Consider the following 17,563-nt stretch of genomic DNA (forward strand, 5'->3'; position numbering starts at 1 on the left):
CTGAAAGGCTCCAAACCTAGCCTGCATTACAGTCATCAACAAAATACAAACAAAACATCACTTGTTTTTTTTTTTTTTTCTTTTATCATTTGCATATTTGCAAAATGCTTTCTCAGGGCTTTGGCATGTCTGGTATGGGGAAGGATGAGCTGCTGTAGTTTTTCTTTCCCGAGTATTTTTTTATGCAGACTTCTGATATACGATTACAAGCTGACAGAATAATGCCTGACAGGAATTGATAAAGGATTGCAGCACGAATCCCTGCAGGGCACACTGGGGCAAGTTCGTTACAGGAACAGCCTTCCTCTGTTTACATGGACAAAAGCTGGGTTTGACAGTTTCACTGATCAGCGGCTTTGGGAGTGTGTGAACTCGCCATCATTCTGCGTTGCTTTTTCTACATTTTTCTCTATAGTAGCCTTCTGAGCATCCTCACCCTGATTCACACTGCTATGCAATACTTTCCAATGCAAAGTTTGTAGAGAGTGTGTGAGATTCTTTTATGAGATTTATTTCCAAAATGGTTAGGTAACAGAGCATCAAGTGAAGCTGTGCTGAGGCTGAAAGCTGGTGCTGATACAGGCACAAAACTGATGGTAACGTCTGTGAGAAATATGTTTCAATCCCACTGTCATCGTCATCCTTACCTAGGGAAGCTGCTCTCTTTCATTCATATTGCTACTCAAAAGTCAGTCAAGCTCACAAATCTGTATGTGCTACTTCATGTTGAAAGAATGCATTTTATTTCCCAGAGATTCTGTGCAAACCCAGTGTAGCAGCTCTATTTACAAATGATATTGCATTTGTTTTGCTCATGCTTTTCGAGGACATTGTGTACAAATGAGAGAAGAGACATCCAAATGATGATTGTACAAATTAATGTGTGATTATTGCTTTGCATTCTTGACAGTAGGTTGACTCACGACACAAGAATATAGCTATGGACGACCTCATCGTGGTTTTACACCACTTTAATTGTGCTGGCATCAGTGAAGTCATTTTTCATTTACGCCAACATAAACATAATTTGACGGAGGCCCAACGAGAAGGCAGCCTGAGATATGAATTTTGCATTGCCAGTGACATCATTGGAAAGATCCTGGTTCTTATTCCATTTTCAGAATTACTCAGATCCTCCCGACTTGTCCAAACTCAGTGAATAAACTCTTTTTGATATATGATATCTGAACTGACCGTTGAGATAAGACTGCAGAGAGGAGCTGGGCTTTTTCATTTATGGTTCGATTTTCAGAACATCTGAAAGACTCTTTGAACATACTAACACTGCTTTCTTGTGTTCTTCCTGTTAGTGGTTTGGTTTTGCAGTGCCGTAGCACTGGGCAGACAGAAATAAAATAGTAATTGTACATGACTTTTCATCCATTTCACCTTCTTTTTCCCTTTTCTGCTCCTTTTCATTACTTTCTTCCCAGTTTAGTGTGACTGTTTAGAGAAATATTGTCTCTGACAGTGGCGACAGAGTTGGGAGGTTTCTGCAGCTATCCCTGTATTGTTAAAATAATAATTTTCTTAACCATATGCTGGGAAAATTTGCATTAAAAATAATGGGAAGTGAAACAGCGCTGTGGTAGTTCGGTCAGACTTTAAGTCTAAATTAGAAAAGACTTTAATCTGTCATTTGGCTTCTTGTTATTTGCTTTTCCTGCTACACCCGCTTCCGCCACTTGGAATTATGATTAAACAAAGAAGTAGCAGAATCAGTTACAGCCAGAGATTCTTACGTGCCCCTTCTGTTGCTTGACTTCCTCTCATTTGTTGTTGGCTGTACTCTGTGAAACAATTCTAACAGAAGTGGTTTCAAGACACTATTCCTTTAAAAAATTTCTGCTTCTTCTTAAACATGTTTTTTGCAAGCACAAAATATGTGATTAAGTTCAGCTTCTGTTCTACAAGTGCTGTGATTTTGAACAGCTTGACTGTGCCGAGAGGGACAAAGAGCTGCAGCCAGGGAATTGCCAGTTCGAATCACTGGCGTCACGGGTTCAGTTCGCAAGTTTCATCCCCCCAACAGGGGCGGCGAGCATGTCCACGTGAATGTGGAGACTCCAGGTCTGCACAGCGTTGCTTTTTGTGTCCTGTATGTAGACGGAAAGACACTGAGACCCTGGAGCGTGTCCAGGGAAGGGCGACGAAACTGGTGAGGGGTCTGGAGCACAGGTCTATGAGGAGCGGCTGAGGGAGCTGGGATTGTTCAGTCTGGAGAAGAGGAGGCTCAGAGGACACCTCATGGTGTTCTGCAACTTCCTGAAGGAAGGCTGTGATGAGGAGGGGTTTGGCCTTTTCTCCCAGGCAACAAACAGGATCCGGGGAAATGGCCACAAGTTGTACCAGAGGAGGTTTAGGTTGGAAATAAGGAAGAACTTTTTCTCTCAGCGAATGGTCAGGCACTGGAATGGCTGCCCAGGGAGGTGGTGGAGTTGCCGTCCCTGGCAGCGTTCGAGAAGCGTCTGGATGAGGAGCTATGAGACACGGGTTAGTTTGTGGTAGCAGTGGTGATGGGAGGGCGGTTGGATTGGATGATCTTACAGGTCCTTTCCAACCTTGCAGTTCTATGATTCTATGATCTGCACACATACAAGACCTTTCATATAAAGCTATAAATTCACGTATTTGACAGGTCATCAAGGAAGAAGAGTTTTATTATTTTCCTAGTAACTGTTTTAAAGGGACATATAGCTATTCTGAATAGATAAAACAGCTGTGGGTTATATTGTAATTTCCAGGTATCTTCCACAGGACTACAAAATACACATTGGATAGCCCTTACCTCTGCCTGCCCCAGTCTCAGTTTGTTCCCCAGACTGTGGGACTGAAGGGGGAGGTAGAGGAGACAACAACAGCCTGGCCCCATTCAGCCAGGGCTGTCCTGCATCTCGACCTGCAGGCACTGTGCAGCCCACAGCACTTTTCAGACTCGGAAGCAATTTTTACAAAGGACAGGAAATTGCTCACATCAGTCCTGCGTGATCAGAAGACAGAATTGCATTTTGTAAAGCAGTAGAGGGGGCAAACAGCAGGCACTATTAGAAAACAGTAGCCCCAGACAGAGTTTTTGTTAACTAGCACGAGTTAATTTCTTCCAAATTTCTTGACTTCACTGGGAAGTCTTTCTTTGCTGAAAGACTGTTTAAATGTAGTCTTGTAGCACTGGCACAGATTTAACCCAGGAGCCACATGGCAAGAAGGCTCAAAGCTAGAACATGACTCGTGATGCTTGTGAGACCAACACACATCCATTACACTGTCAGGTAAGCAAGAACTCGAGGCTGGAAGTAGCCGTTCTGTGTACAGAAACAGAAGTGTTTGTAAACACATGTTTAGGAAGCTATTTTGAAAATGTGATTAAGAAGAGGAAATAATGCCCTTTATGAGCAGTATGCTTTGATGGTTTGGTGCCTCTGAAGTCTTTCTTCTTTTCTGCTGACCTAATTAGGATTTCATATAACCTAGTGTCATCATTTAACTTATAGGATATTCATTCTCTTTAGAGAATTATGCTACTGAAGCATGTTCTAATCAGCTGGTATTAATGCTATTGTGTTGAGTATTAGCAGTAGAATGTGTGTGGGGTTTGGGGCGTGTGAAAAGGAGTCAGACTTTAAATGCCAAATCAGACCAAGAGCTATTCTTCTGGTACACACAGTCGGGAATTTATCAACACCAGTGTTTTTTCAGTTTGTGCATATGACTCTTTTGTATGTAACTATAAATAGAAAAGACACGCAAGCACTGGCGTAGCCTTAGTCTGTTTGCAGTAGACATCTAAGTTAGCTATCATTTCCTTTGGTATCTTCACATTCATCATTGTATATGCAAAGAAAATGAGTGAATTGTTTTGTAAGTCAGACGAATTATACAGTTTTGTTAAAAATCGGATTTTGTGGTACCTGCTCTATCAATTAGAAGTCATATTGGTTATGACAAAATACTGTGGTGATGCCATTTTTAAAAGGTTCAGACAATAATGTTCAATTTAGGACTTTCAAAAATGTATAACATAGACCTCATTAATCATCACTTAGGTTCAGATTAAAGTGTTAATCTGTGCAAGTTACCATGAACCTGGTTGAGAATGCCTTTGTAAGAACTCAAATTTAACTTACCTTCAAAATCTACCCATTAGGGTTGAAACATTCTATTCACATATTAGCCTAAAATTTATATTTTGGAAAGGCTGAGAGAGGTTTTGGAGTTTGGTTTAGTTATTTGATTTTGCATTTTGATTCAGAAATAGTGCATTTTCTTATTCAAACAACACTACAGCTAAATCATAAACTGAATATCACTTCTAAACAATCCCTTCCAAATGTCTCACCTGAGCTGTGAGCATGTGAAATCTGACTTCAGAGTGTTTGCAATGGAGTTGATTTCTTTCTTTATTTTGCTGAGGTCATGATCGTGCAGCAAGGAAAGGTTGCCCTTTAAGTGCACGGGTATCTGAGTTTGCTTTGCAGTGAGCTGGCTGGCCAGCCAAGGTCAAAATTAAGGTGAGCACTTGTGACCGAATGAGATTGTTCATCTGCACTTCCTGAGCAGATAGAGGGAAAAATCCTTTCCTACTACCTGTAGAGGAATGGGCTATATAAGTTACACATGTGGTTAAATTCATTTTCCGTGAAGAATAATAGGTTTTATACAGTGAGATATTGCAACAGCCCCCGGGAATATAGCAGAACTGAAAGATATGGAAATACATCACCATCTATTAGATACTCAGGTACTACTTCATATTTTTTTGAAAGCACTTTGTAATGCTTTTAATTTAACAGGAAGAAAACTCAATAATTAGAAAAACAAATTCTGGCAGGTCAGGATCCCGTTAAACCTGGCATTTCTGAGGTGCTTTCAGTTACAAAGGCTACTTTGAGAAGCTGGTAATAGCAGAGCTGCTCAGATCATAGCAGAGATGAAAGAGGTAATTCCGCTGGGAGTATCAAATTTAAACTGCTCGCTGCTGCTTTGGCTTCTGAAATATGACGAGAGAATCAATGATTGCTGTTGTTAAGGTCTGAGGAAGCCTCTGGCTTATTAACAGTTTGAAATTAAGAATTTTGAAACTATTAAGATGAAACAGCTTCAGATAAATCATTCCCTGAAGTTTTTTCTGAAGGGGAGAAATAATTAGACTTATCTAAGGGAAATCAAGAGATTGAATTACAGGGACCATCCCTAAACTGGCCCTGTGACAAAGACAGGACCGTCCCCAAACTGACTGTGAGAAAGGAGTTTACTGGAGGCCTCATGTTTTTCATGAAGCTTTTCAAGCATATTCCCTCTTGCTGCTTAAGCTGACAAATGTCAGACCGTGAACTAAATGTGGATATTTTCCGCTTAGCCAAGTCAGTCACTGTTTCAAAAATCATACATCCTCCTTTTGTCTTTGCTACAAGATAAAAATCCTTTGTAGCAAGGATTATGATCTGCAAGTCTCACATAAAGGTTATAGTAGCTGGCAGCACCATGCTGTGTTGGGATGGTGATATTCCTCTGACCCTTCACTTCCAGCTGCATCCTTATTCTTTTCCCATTAGCTCCAGGTAGAAGTAACATTTAGCCCTGGCAGCCAAATCCATGCAACTGCAACAGTGAGGATGTCAGCACTCTTAGGAATTGATCGCTCAAGGCGAGTGACAGACGGTTGTCCTTCAGCTCTGGAGCCTGTGCCTCGCCGTGCTGGGGCCACAGAACCCAGGCTCCTCAGTGAGGCCCTGGAGCAGCTGCAGGTCACGGCCTGTGCTGAGCGAGGTGGCAGGGCACTGCTGTGTGCTGCTGCTCATGGGCCCCCATGAAAGGAAAGAGCTTCTAGGATGCGGTAAGTAATTCCTAAGAAACCTCGTGAAATGATTAAAAAAACCAAAGCATCACAAACAGAGGGTTTCTGATTTCTCTATTGGCTATTTTTACACCCATTGTTAAGTTTACTGAGTAATTCATTTCCTTTAAGAGTAAAATTCACAAAGCCGTTTAGAGAAACTGCTATGATAGCTTTTCCAAATTTCCCTGATGAATATTTCACACTTTCATTAGATTTCTTCTGCTGCTGTTTCTAGTTAGGGCATGCAACTCATTCCATATTTAAAGACCGCTCCGCAGCATAGCTTCCAGCCAAGTGGTGGCCCTGTTTGAGATGAAATAGCTCTGTTGAAAGTTCTGGCTTTTCTGCAAGGTATCAGGCTTTAAAGAAGATGATTTAAATGGGAGGAAGTATACCCCAGGTGAAACTGAAAAAAACCCACAGGCTTTTGTTGCAAAGCTTGTTGCCTTCTTTGCAGCTTGTTTAAATGATTGTTTTCTATTTTTTTTACTTTCCTTCCTCTCGTAGATAGTAGGCTGTTTGGGGCAAGCTTGATTTTTACTGCATTTTTATACTTTTCAATACTATAAATGCAAATAGCTATATTGATCCAACTGTCATATGAAGGATAGGCATATAAGAGAAGACATAGTGATGGCTTTGATGGCAAAATAAGGTGGCAGTTACGAAATCTAGTGAATTTTGTACGCTGTGTTCAGTATTTTACACATGTAGGCATGGGGGCGGCATGGGCTTGCTTTATCATTTATATAAGCAAAAGCACAAAGATCTAGATATCAGTCTGTAGATGGGAAAATGCTATTTCATGTACATGTCAGTCTGGTATGTCCAGCTTCTCCAGATGCTTGTTCAGAGCTTCTCTCTTTTAGCTATCCCCCAGGCAGCCCCTGAAAACTGGCACTCCCCTGTTCTCTACTTGCTGAAGGGTTTTCCTGCTTCTGCTTTGGCTTATGCTCCCCAGCCGGCAAAATAAGACAGATCGAAGGATCCTCCAAAGCTGGTGGTCTTCTGGATATGTACCAAGTATTCCTCTCTAGGGGTCCTGGTGTGGCTTCCTGCTTGTTGCTCCAGCAACTCACATTAATGGTCTAGGTACAGAATTAATTCCTGGCCAGTCCAATTAAGTTAAGCAGACTTGTGTTGCCTTTCATTTCTGCATTCTGACTTCATTATATAGTCAAATCTCACCCATCACTGTTATCGTATCTTACTGATGAGTTAATCAGGCATGTACACATGTTTCTTTGTAGCATCACAAGGGAATTTAAGGAACTGTAACTCTTTGCATCTTCCCTGTAAATTCTTACATGCTTTCATATTGGACTGTGTGGCTGCCTGGAGTTAAGAATGGTACTGGATGCTATAGTAATCTGAATAACTCTCCTGAAGCCTTACTAACACTCCTGTGAAACCTGCTCAGGCAGCACTCCTGCAGTGATCCTTCAAACATCTGAGCAGACATGTAAGTAGCTATTGAGCCATATTAATGGGAAATGCCAGTAAAAAGAAAGAATTCACTCTGGCTCCATGGAAGGATGCTTGATTGCTAAAGAGAAAGTCCCACTTATGTAAACCTCCTTTATGCAGTGTGACTGCAAGTCTCACACATTTCTTTTTTGTTAAATTAGGACATTTGGATTAAACAGTCCAAAAGAGAAGGAACATGCATTTTCAGCTTGCAAGGAACTGTTGGCTTAGTGTTCCCCACTGCTACACTTTACATGCTCTTCAAAATCCTCTTTAGAGGGTTTTGTCATTCTCTTAAGTGCTATATTTTCACAAATGCTGTAATTGGATATTCTGATTAATGTTTTTCAACTGTTGTTTAAAAATACTGGTAAAGTCAGTGAAATTGTTAATTAATATTTATTGCAGAAATGCTCTCTTGCTAGTAATTGAACACAGAAGGGCAATCAATGTGGAGTCAGGGAGAAACAAACAGCCCTAGTCCTTATCAGAGGGCAGGTTTTGCAGGCAGTGCTGTCCTTAGTTTTCAAAGCTTACATAATCTTACCCGAAGCTGTCAGTCGCCTGCAGCTCACACAGATCGCAGCGACCACAGCCTCTGTGACCGCATCAGCAGCTTGGTGCTCCCATGAAATGTAGTACTGGCTTCCTTCAATACTGATATTAAAACATTGTTCAGACTGAGGATATCAAGTCAAAATTGAAGAGCATGTAGACTGTTATTTTGAACTTGCTCCTACGGTTTTGGATTTGGGTTCTCTTAATGTTTATTTGTATCATATGTAGAGCTAAATAACATGAAGCATAGGTTTGCTTTTAGCATAATTAAACACAAAAATTAATTGCCTTAGAAATGAAGTCTTTCCTGTGCACAAAAAATCTCGGAATGGAGGGGGCTTTGGAGAAGGGTGAGATGAAATCACAGTTATGGGGTACCTATGAGGTGCCTGATGTTGCCTTTGATACCAGCAGACCACAGCATCCCTCTTTCAATATTCTGGAAAACATTTACCTCTTTTCTCTTCCTGGAGAGAGTAAATCAGCACAGGCAACTTAAAACATGCTTCAAGACAGAAGGGTAAAGCATATCCTAAAAACTTAACATTGCTGTGCACAGGAGTTAGCTGTTTTTAAACAGTTGTTTATTTTGGAGGCATTTTTTTAAGCAGGGAAGCAGCTAAAAGGCAGTCCTAGAAAGCAGTGAGCATATGTGCATAAGCCTTTTTATGTGTTGATAAATGAGAAAGCATGGTCAGTAAAAAGTAGTTATCAATTGCAGAGCAATTTTTCTTCACCAATTAGATTACAAGTATGAAAAACATAGAAATCAAGGGAAAAGAGTACAATTTGGATGTTTCCATGCATTGGAACATGTAACGTATCTGTAGAAGAGTCACACATAATGCTAGAACATGAATTGCATCCTTTGATTGCTGCTTTCCATGTTTGGTAAACCACGGTGTGGTGGCACAAAGCCAGGGATGGCAATTTTTCACCACCTCAGTGTTTCTCAGTCAGTGGGAAATCCCCATTTCACTTACTGAGAAAGATCTCGCCTTCTTTGTCAATTAATGCCGAAGGGGTGGAATTGGGAGCTGAACAGAATATGTTGTTCTTTACCCTTGTATGTCCTCAAGGCTCTCAGTGTATATGTACAGTTATTTGATTTCATGCTTCTGTAAATTTTTGCCCAGAATAAATGCTTCATTCTGTGGCAATAATTATATAATGTTATAAAAATCCATCATTTAAACACTAAGTTGTCAACTGCATGACTTTCATACAAATTCAGAAACTAGTTTATTATGTGTCTTACAAAGATAGTTTTGTTTCAGACACAATACATCCTCTTAGCTGGAAGGGATGGTCTGCCAAGTACTCAGACAAAAAGAAGGATACATGTAGTGCTGAGGAGATGAGTAGGAGTCCTGTGAAATGTGTAACTGTTATGTTAGAGATCTTTTAACACAGTCAGAAATAAGTTTGCATTCTGTGCAGGACAAGTCTATTTATGTATTTTCTCACTGCCACCACAGGTTTTGCTGCAAGGTAGCATTCAGGCACATCGAAACATCCAGAGATGTTTATCCTGGTCATCCTTGTCAAAGAAATGTTTTGTGTGGGAGTCAGGATGTGGTATCATAGTACGATGTCAAGAGACAGATCTGCTCCTGCTTACATGGGAAATGCCTTCATCTCCTCAAGGTCCATGCAGCACCTAGTGCTCCTAGCAGAAGTGCTGTCTGGAGAGAAGGCACACAAGGCCAGCTGCTACTTGGAACACAAATCATTTGTGTTCCATGCATGACTTGCATGGTCCCTGAGGGTTGAGTCCGCAATTTAATAACAGTTTATCTTGATGTGATTTGCATACAATTCAAAAATTAGCTTATTATGGAGCCTAAAAGCATAGCTTTCTTTTGGCAACAGTGTGTCCTCTTAGCTAGAGAGGATGGCCTGCCAAGAACTGGAAGGAAAAATTGGAGAAAACTGTTGAAGTTCACCAAAGGAAACTGGGAAGTGATGATAGAATACCGCCTCTTGTCAAAGCTGCTTCATGATGATGTGTGATTGCCCAGTCAGGTAATGATGGTGACACAATTGAGAAACAGAGATATTGCTTTCTTCTACATCTGTGTGGCAGGCAGGAATAAAGAAAGAAGCTAACATTTTCAATAGGAATTTCTACAATTGTTTAAATATGTATGATTTTAAGAGGGTGAGGTTTCTAGGTCTGTGTTAGTAGAAAAGTTGCACCGAAATAATTGATTGATAGAAAGAAAAAGCAAAGCCTGTTTACCAAATTGATTCAGAATCAGATTCTGATTCAGATAAGATTCCTTAGTTTCCTGAACGTAGGTTGCTTCACTGCCATATGCACCTCAGATTAAAGCAGAGCTGCAAATGGAACTGTTAAGAAGTTTCAGTCCCACCAATAGTGTCCCCTGCAGTTGGAGGGTTATAGCTGTAGCACTAACATAAACAATACAACTGATTGCACCTCGGCTTTCAATCCTGTCACACTCCTGCTGAATTCCAGGACATCACTCCTTTTGGCTTCAGGGGCAGCAGGAGCAGGTCCAGCTGAATTACGTGACATGAAGACTTTTCCTTAGCTCTATACTGGCTGAGCTATATAGGCAAATTCCCATTATGTAATCCAGAGATCTTCACAGTTGAACAATGCTGATTTATGCGTCTGCTTGTGGTAATAATTTATTAGCATGAAGATGTTCCCTCCTTCGCAAAAAAATTGTGCATCCTTCTTGCAAGGTTTTGTCTTCGATTTTAGGTTTTGGTAATGCTCATTGAAATCCATAACCTGAAGGCCTCACCTAATGTTGAGTTACTGTGTTATTTATTCAAAAAATAGAGCCCCTAAATACACTTTTTTACAGACTATTTGTTGTTTTTCAAAAGGCTACTTAGAAAGGATATTTTTAGACTATGACAACTGCATCTTGCCATTAGCAGAGTTTCAGGCAAAAATACCATGGATCTGTCTTTGTCATGACAGGAGTATGAATGCAAGATGCTTCATGTGTCTTTGGAACCGATATAAAAATATCTATAAATGATACCTCCTAGATTTCTACTGTATGTATTGAATGTATTTCATTTCACCCTTCATTATTTGCAGTAAGATTTGCTGGTTAGGATCCTGCAGACCACACTGTGCAGATTGCCTCACATCAGTGTGTGCCAGAAGTTCATGGCCCCGTGCAGGAGCGTGGGAGGCAGTCGAGCTGCACCACTCCCAGGAACGTGAAATGCTGCCTGTAGTGGCTGCGTGCTGCACCTTCCTGGCTGCTGCTGTGCAGAGGTATTTATGGGTGTGGGTCACAAGTTTATGGCTCCTGCTCCCTGGCCCAGCAAAGGACTTGCACACAGAGAGGCAGGGAGTATTTCTGGTTTTATTTAGTGCAGACCTGTTTTGGCTAGCATAAAAATAAACTTAACGCTGACTTTGCAAAGGATGTGTGTAAAGCTGGATTTCACTTCTGGCAGAAAAAAATGGTCTTAAATTTAGAGGTAGTAATGTTGGACTTCCAATGTGAAACATTACATTTTCTGTCAATTTACCCTACTTACTATAAAATAGATTTCACATTATTCACATACAGAAAACTGTTTTTTCATTATTGACCCTAGAAAAGTATGTCAAACAGAAATACTTAAAATTTGGCAGATGAAAAAAACTCTTCTCCTTGAGCAGCAGAGATACTTATCTGTGATATTCTGTGAGTGCCTGAATTCCCTACAACTCTTACAGCATTGTCTTTCTCAGTAGAGATATGCTCTAAACCATTTGCAATTTACTTATTGTACTCAGTACTCATTGGCGCTTCCATCTCCTGTCAGCTGGGTAGGAACAGCAGGTAGGCAAGTTGATGAAACAAGTTTGTTTTCTTGGGAAATCTATAAAATGATGAGTTGACACTTTTTTAGTTTGAACAAGGAGACTGATTAAAATAATCAGCACTTCCTATCCCCTTTGGCACTAGCTATTGTTTAAATATCATCAACAAAGCATATTGTAAATGAGCTTGTAAGAGGAAGCAGTGTAGTCCTGTTGTCATCATTTCACTGGAGGCTGTTAGTAGTCAGAAGATGAATTTGTCAGATTTTGGTTTTACTTCATCTGGAAAGATCAATTTGGCATGATAATCAGTTAACATTGTGGATTTCCAAATGTCCTTCCAGACTGCAATTTTGTTCTCTTTATCATTAAAAAAGTGAATGACTGTTTAATGTAACTGACAAAGAGACTTTTGTCCAGATTCACCTTACTAAGCTAAGAGTTGGCAGTGGCAGTCAAAAGTGTCTTTTAGGATGAAATAAGGAATGATGGCAGAAGAAAATAGCCCTTTGATCATTTCCTTTTTTTAAAATTTCTGTTCGTTTCCTTCCTGCAACCTGGTGCTTCTAAACACAAGTTCTTTTTAATATTACAAATACAATTTTCATATGAATGTAAAGGTATACTGCATATGGGATGTAAATTAACAGACTTAAGAAACTATAAATGTAAAATTCAACTTTGAGCTGTTTCCAGAATTAAGATGTGTGTGGTACTGCTGATATCTGGTATTTATTTTGCTCGAGCTAAAAAAAAACACACTGTGTGTAAGCTTTTTGCTAGAGGGTATTTCTTAAACCTTACTGTTACCATGGATAATGCAAGTTGACAGGATCTAAAGTTGAGGGGCAAGTCATATGGAGTCTGCATTCCAGGGCTGTATTTTGGCAGGCAGAGGACAGGTTGGAAATACTTCAGCAGGATGATCAAGGTTTACTGCTTTCAGACACAGGTTTGTGCCAGGCATGCATGCAAACACTTGATGTATCCCAACCAGGCAGTTACCTTTCACATAAAGTATGAGAAAATAGTCACAGTCTTTGATGCTGCGTTACAAAGGGCATCAGATATTACAGCAAGAGCCTCACCAGAAGTGTCTGTATGTGAATGGAGAAAAGTTCTGCGTGACAGCAGTGCCTGATGGCAGTGCTTCATTTCAGGACCGTAACTTGAATCATTTCAAGGTTCTGCAAACTAATATAAAGTCTGATAGAGTGGAATCATGTCCACAAGTTGCTCCGTTACATTTCCAGTCTGGCTAATGTGTATTAGAAATTTCTTTGTAAGTCCACATCTGAACATGGTTCTGAAACTGTTTTTGAGCTTTGCTCTGCGTAGGAAGCTGAGCTGTAGCCAAAGACTCCTGGTTTTCCCTTTGTCATCATGGAATTAGCTTTGGCAAAGGGAGCCAAGAACTGTGGCCTCCAGTGAAGCTGTGAGCCTGTCAGGGAAAGTGGTGCGGAGAGGTTTATAAATCATACCACCAGCTGCTAAAGTGAGGAGTCTTTGCTGCATTACTCTGTCCAAGGGAGGATTTGGACGGCGGGGCCCAAGCAGCTGGGCCGAGGGAGCAGGCTGCTGTTACCACATCCCCAGACCCAGGTCACTCAGATGATGGGAACGGAGCTCCCTGCCCCTGGTTTCCAGTGGACTTTCCTAAAACTCTGCAGGCCTCCGTCTGCTTATCCTCAGCATTTGCTTCAGTACTGAAGCTTACTTACTTTGTTCTGCCTGAATGATCCTGGACAGGACTGGAACACATCCAGCAGGCCAAGTCCTGCAGCCGGCTGAGGGCACCTGGATAGAGAAGTTCAGAATGGGAGCAGGATTAAAGGATGGAGGAGAAATGGGATAACCGTAGGGAATATGTTGGTTTAAGGGTGAAAATGCAAGGAGAAAAGTCAGAGCTGACACTGATGAATGCAGCCAAATTAATCTTTCTGGGCTTTATGGAACCAATACCCGGACAACATGGAGCCAGGAATTATTCAGGTACTGAATATGGGGTGAAGTCCATGTGCAGGAGGGTGAAAGAAAAAGAGCTCTGCTTTCAAAATCATTAGGAAGCAATGCTGCAGGTATTGTTCCTGTCATGAAGGAACATTTAATAGAGCGCAATATCAACTTTTCTAGAAGGCAGAGATTTTGCTTACTATGAACTTGGAGTAGGAGTGTTCTCTTCACTAGTTCACCTGGGTGAAAAGGACAACAATGTGTAATAGTGGCACAGGACCATTTGCAAGGAGTGCTGTTTTATCCAAATCTTCATATAGGTGACAAAAACTCATCAGGAGCAGCTGTAAATATATGCACTGCTTTGCGGAGTGGGGATTTCTTCGGGTACACTGTACTGACAGTACTGATGTTTCCTTCAAGATCCTGTGTGAGGAAGCCCTGCATTTCATAAAGTTTCTCATATCTGATTAATTTTAATAACTGCATTAGATAATGTATGATGCCTGTGCTCAAATAAAACATCAGCTAAATCTTTGTGCAGTCTTACTGGGGAGAGGCTGGGGAGAGATTGCTGATTATTCTTTAATACCTTAATAAAACCTTTTGGCATAACTGCGGCTTCTAGTTTCACTCAATTAAGTGAACAAGTCCTGAGCATGCACAAAGACTCATATTAAACTTGCAGATAGGCCCGAGGAGAAATTAAGGACAATGAAATGAGAATAGCTACTGCCAACAGGGAATTAAAACTGAAATATAATCGAAAGTACAAACTCTCAGACTTTTTTCTTTCCTGTTCCTTTCCTTGCCAGTCATCTTAAGTAAAACTTGTATCCACTCCTTTTTTTTGTTTCCTCCTGCCTCTTTGTGCAGTATTTTGGTGCAGGATTTTGTATGGCTCACCAGACAGGAGCTTTGGTGCGGTCTGCATGTGCTGACGTTCCCCACCTAGCAGGGCACAGCCAGATGTGAGGGTGAGGCAGCCCGCAGCTGTGGGCAGTGCGATGTGGCTGGTGGCTTCCCTGGGAGAGCAGGCAGCATGTCCTTTCCCCTCAATTCCCCTTCTACTGGTAAGGGGTGCAGCACCATGGGGTACCACTGCATAATGACAGGCTCTACAAGTGTCAGCCCGGCACAGTGATGTTTGTCTGTGCTCACTATTGCCTGTGATCTGTAGAAAATTTATATTGGGTTTGGTCCATCATTTCGAGAACATCAAGCCTCTCAGCTCCTTTCTTCCCACGCCCATTGCAGCTCTTTGCATTTGGAGCTCCCCTTTTGCATTTCTTCAGTGCCTGTTATTGAGCACTCTTATCTGTTGTATTATGCAGCAAGACAGGTACACTTGCAGTTCTGGACACAATCTATGGCACTTCAGTTGTTGAAATCCTTATAAACGATAAATAGAAAAACTATGCATTAATCAGGAATTGAGGTAATTGAGAGAATGAATTTCTGCTGTGTTATTCTTGTATCTCACTGTTGGCAAGGTTTGTCATTTCTGATCTGGCGTTTCTCCCATCTGTGAGTTTTTCTATGTAGTAGCAGGTGACAAATAGAAAGTTTTATTATTAAAATTTAATAACTTTAAATGGATGTAGACTTTACATAGCCCTGGCCTAGTAGGCTGGAGAAGGGTGAGGTGATCTGAAACAGACCGTATGTTAACATCTCAGGTTTCATGTATTTGTAGGGTAAGGAGCACATGAGGAGATACTTTTACTATTCATCAGTAAATGAGATGCTATTCAGTGCCTAGAACAGCTTGTTTAGCCTTTCCAAAAGAGATTTTTAAGTGGTGGTACAGTAAAGTAAGTGACAGAGAAAAAGATGCGTGAGAACATTTCCCTTACCCTCTAACCTAAATCATCAACTAAAATTCCTTTTGTGTAACAACATTTCAAGTGGTAGGTTTACAGGGAGACCTGGGAAAGTAAGGGAAGGCCTGGAGGATTACTGATAAGAAGTTGCTGAGTGCTTGTTTGGCCAGTAACTACAGAATGGTCTTTTAGGTAGCAAGAAGTACAGAGCCTCTGAGTTGCCACAGAGGAACAAAACCAATCTGGTATGAATCTAGTCATCAGTAGATATCTAGATGGATTTTGTATGCTGAAGGATAGCTTAACACAACAGCCCACAGATCCTTAAGATATTTCCAAGTGGAAAAAGGTTTACAAGAAGAACATCAGTAACTTTTGAGTCTTGAATGTTGATAAATGTTAACAACTGAAGCTTGCATAAAAAATCACAGGTTTACTTTTATATAAAACATACAAGATGCAAATCCATGAATATTGTAGTTTTTCAAGTTGCTTTATTATTAATATACAACAAATGCTGATGGATAGATAAAGTTATACTGTGAAAATTCTTGTCTTGTGCAAATATTTTCCCTCTTTGAGAAATGTTGACAGGCATAAAAGAAGGTATGGAGAATCCTCTGGAGAGGGGAAAAGGCTTCTGCGCAATCCTTTCCTTACAGACAGTACTGCACTGCCACAATTCACAGAATGCTCAGGTGCAGGGAAACCCCGATTCTCTCCAGCCCTGAATGTAGCCACCTAGCAGGAAATTGCTGTCTCTTTGTACCAAAATTTCCCCACAGCAACAGTGGATACAATAGGTAGTGCTCAACAGTTTCTAGCTTCATGTCCTTGTTTTCTTTTATTTTTGAAGTGGAGAGTGTAGGATGTCCTATCAATGCTGTTTCAAACAGGTCTTCAGGATAATTTTCCTGAATGTCCAGAGGGGCAGTTCTTTGCTCTGGGTTTGCCTTTACCATCTCAGCACAGGAACTTTTCCAGCATCCTCTTCCTACTGTTTCTCCAGTAACAAAAGTTTCTGGTGGGAACCAGAACTCAGAGCAAATGAGTCATCAGGCCAAGGCACGGAACCTTGTGGCAGCGTTGCTTCATCCCTTTGATGCATGGCTCTCCAAACCTGACTGCACACACCAAACAAGCTGGCCTTAGATGGTGCTATAATAACTGCCTGACTGCCACAGTCAAAATTACAGTGTATGAGGTATTCCTTCCAGATATTCATCAACATGCGAGTGTGTTCTTGCCTTGCACAGCAAACCTGTGTCACACCCTCAGTGTGGCCAAGGAGGAGTAGGACAATACAGCTGGGCCTGGAGTGGCCACGGTAGGCAAGGCAGCTGATGGGTGACAGCAGGGGCAGCCGGCATCTTGGTGGAAGTAGGGGGACCTGGCTTACGAGCAGGGGAGCAGGAGGCCATGGCATTGCCACGGAGCTGTCGGAAGCTGATACTGTTAATTCATGGCCCAGTGCAACCAAAGTGTGGAGAGTGGTGGAGGTGGGTCTGGTAAGCTGAGGTGGTGCTGCCTCGTGCGGGAGTGTGTGGGTAGAGAAGTAACGAGAAGAAACGAGGAGACTACAGAAACCCAGCAGTGTTAACATCTTCATACCGAGGGCAGTGTGGAGCAGAACCTGTTTACTTATAAATCTGCTGAGACAAAGTTATGTGTGTGTGCGATGGCCCTTGGGACTTGGTTTTGGTAGAAGCAGCAGCATGTTCTGGTTCCCTCTGTCCTCCACTCAGAGCATTTTGCAAGTCTTTCCTCAGCCCATCTGAAACACTGCCATCCTTGATGTGATCTTGTCACTTCCCCACTCCTCTCTGACCTATTTTTGCTGTTACGAGAATTCAGTTGATTAATAATGGCACATTCGAGGACAAAATGGGAGTAATGTCTCAACCTTGAACTCCTGCTCGCATATCGCCGTATTAGTAAGTCACAAATACATGTTGAGCACTTGAATTAGGCGTTCTTCTCTTTTCTCCTGCCTTCTGTTTCTCTTCAGGTTTTAAGCTCTGTGGGTTAGAAAATGCCAGCAGACTATGGGGATTGCCAGAAACTAATAATAATTAAAATTCCTTGCTATAAAAAGCGATGCACGCTGTTTGAGCTGAAAGCATT

The 17,563-nt window shown here is 41.3% G+C and overlaps 1 protein-coding gene and 1 long non-coding RNA gene across 6 annotated transcripts in view; one reads left to right on the plus strand and one right to left on the minus strand.

The window, feature by feature from the left end:
* Window positions 1-17,563, plus strand: part of TJP1 (tight junction protein 1) — a 159,085-nt gene that overhangs the window by 50,215 nt on the left and 91,307 nt on the right. The gene's annotated exons all lie outside the window — the stretch shown is intronic.
* Window positions 725-4,476, minus strand: LOC128075489 (uncharacterized). Its single transcript, XR_008203858.1, has 2 exons — window positions 4,337-4,476; window positions 725-3,302 (listed from the first exon to the last, which is right to left on the minus strand). It is a non-coding gene; the product is annotated as an uncharacterized LOC128075489 (long non-coding RNA).

Source organism: Tympanuchus pallidicinctus, unplaced genomic scaffold (genome assembly GCF_026119805.1).
Source record: "Tympanuchus pallidicinctus isolate F22 unplaced genomic scaffold, pur_lepc_1.0 scaffold12, whole genome shotgun sequence".
Classification (NCBI taxonomy): Eukaryota; Metazoa; Chordata; class Aves; order Galliformes; family Phasianidae; genus Tympanuchus; species Tympanuchus pallidicinctus.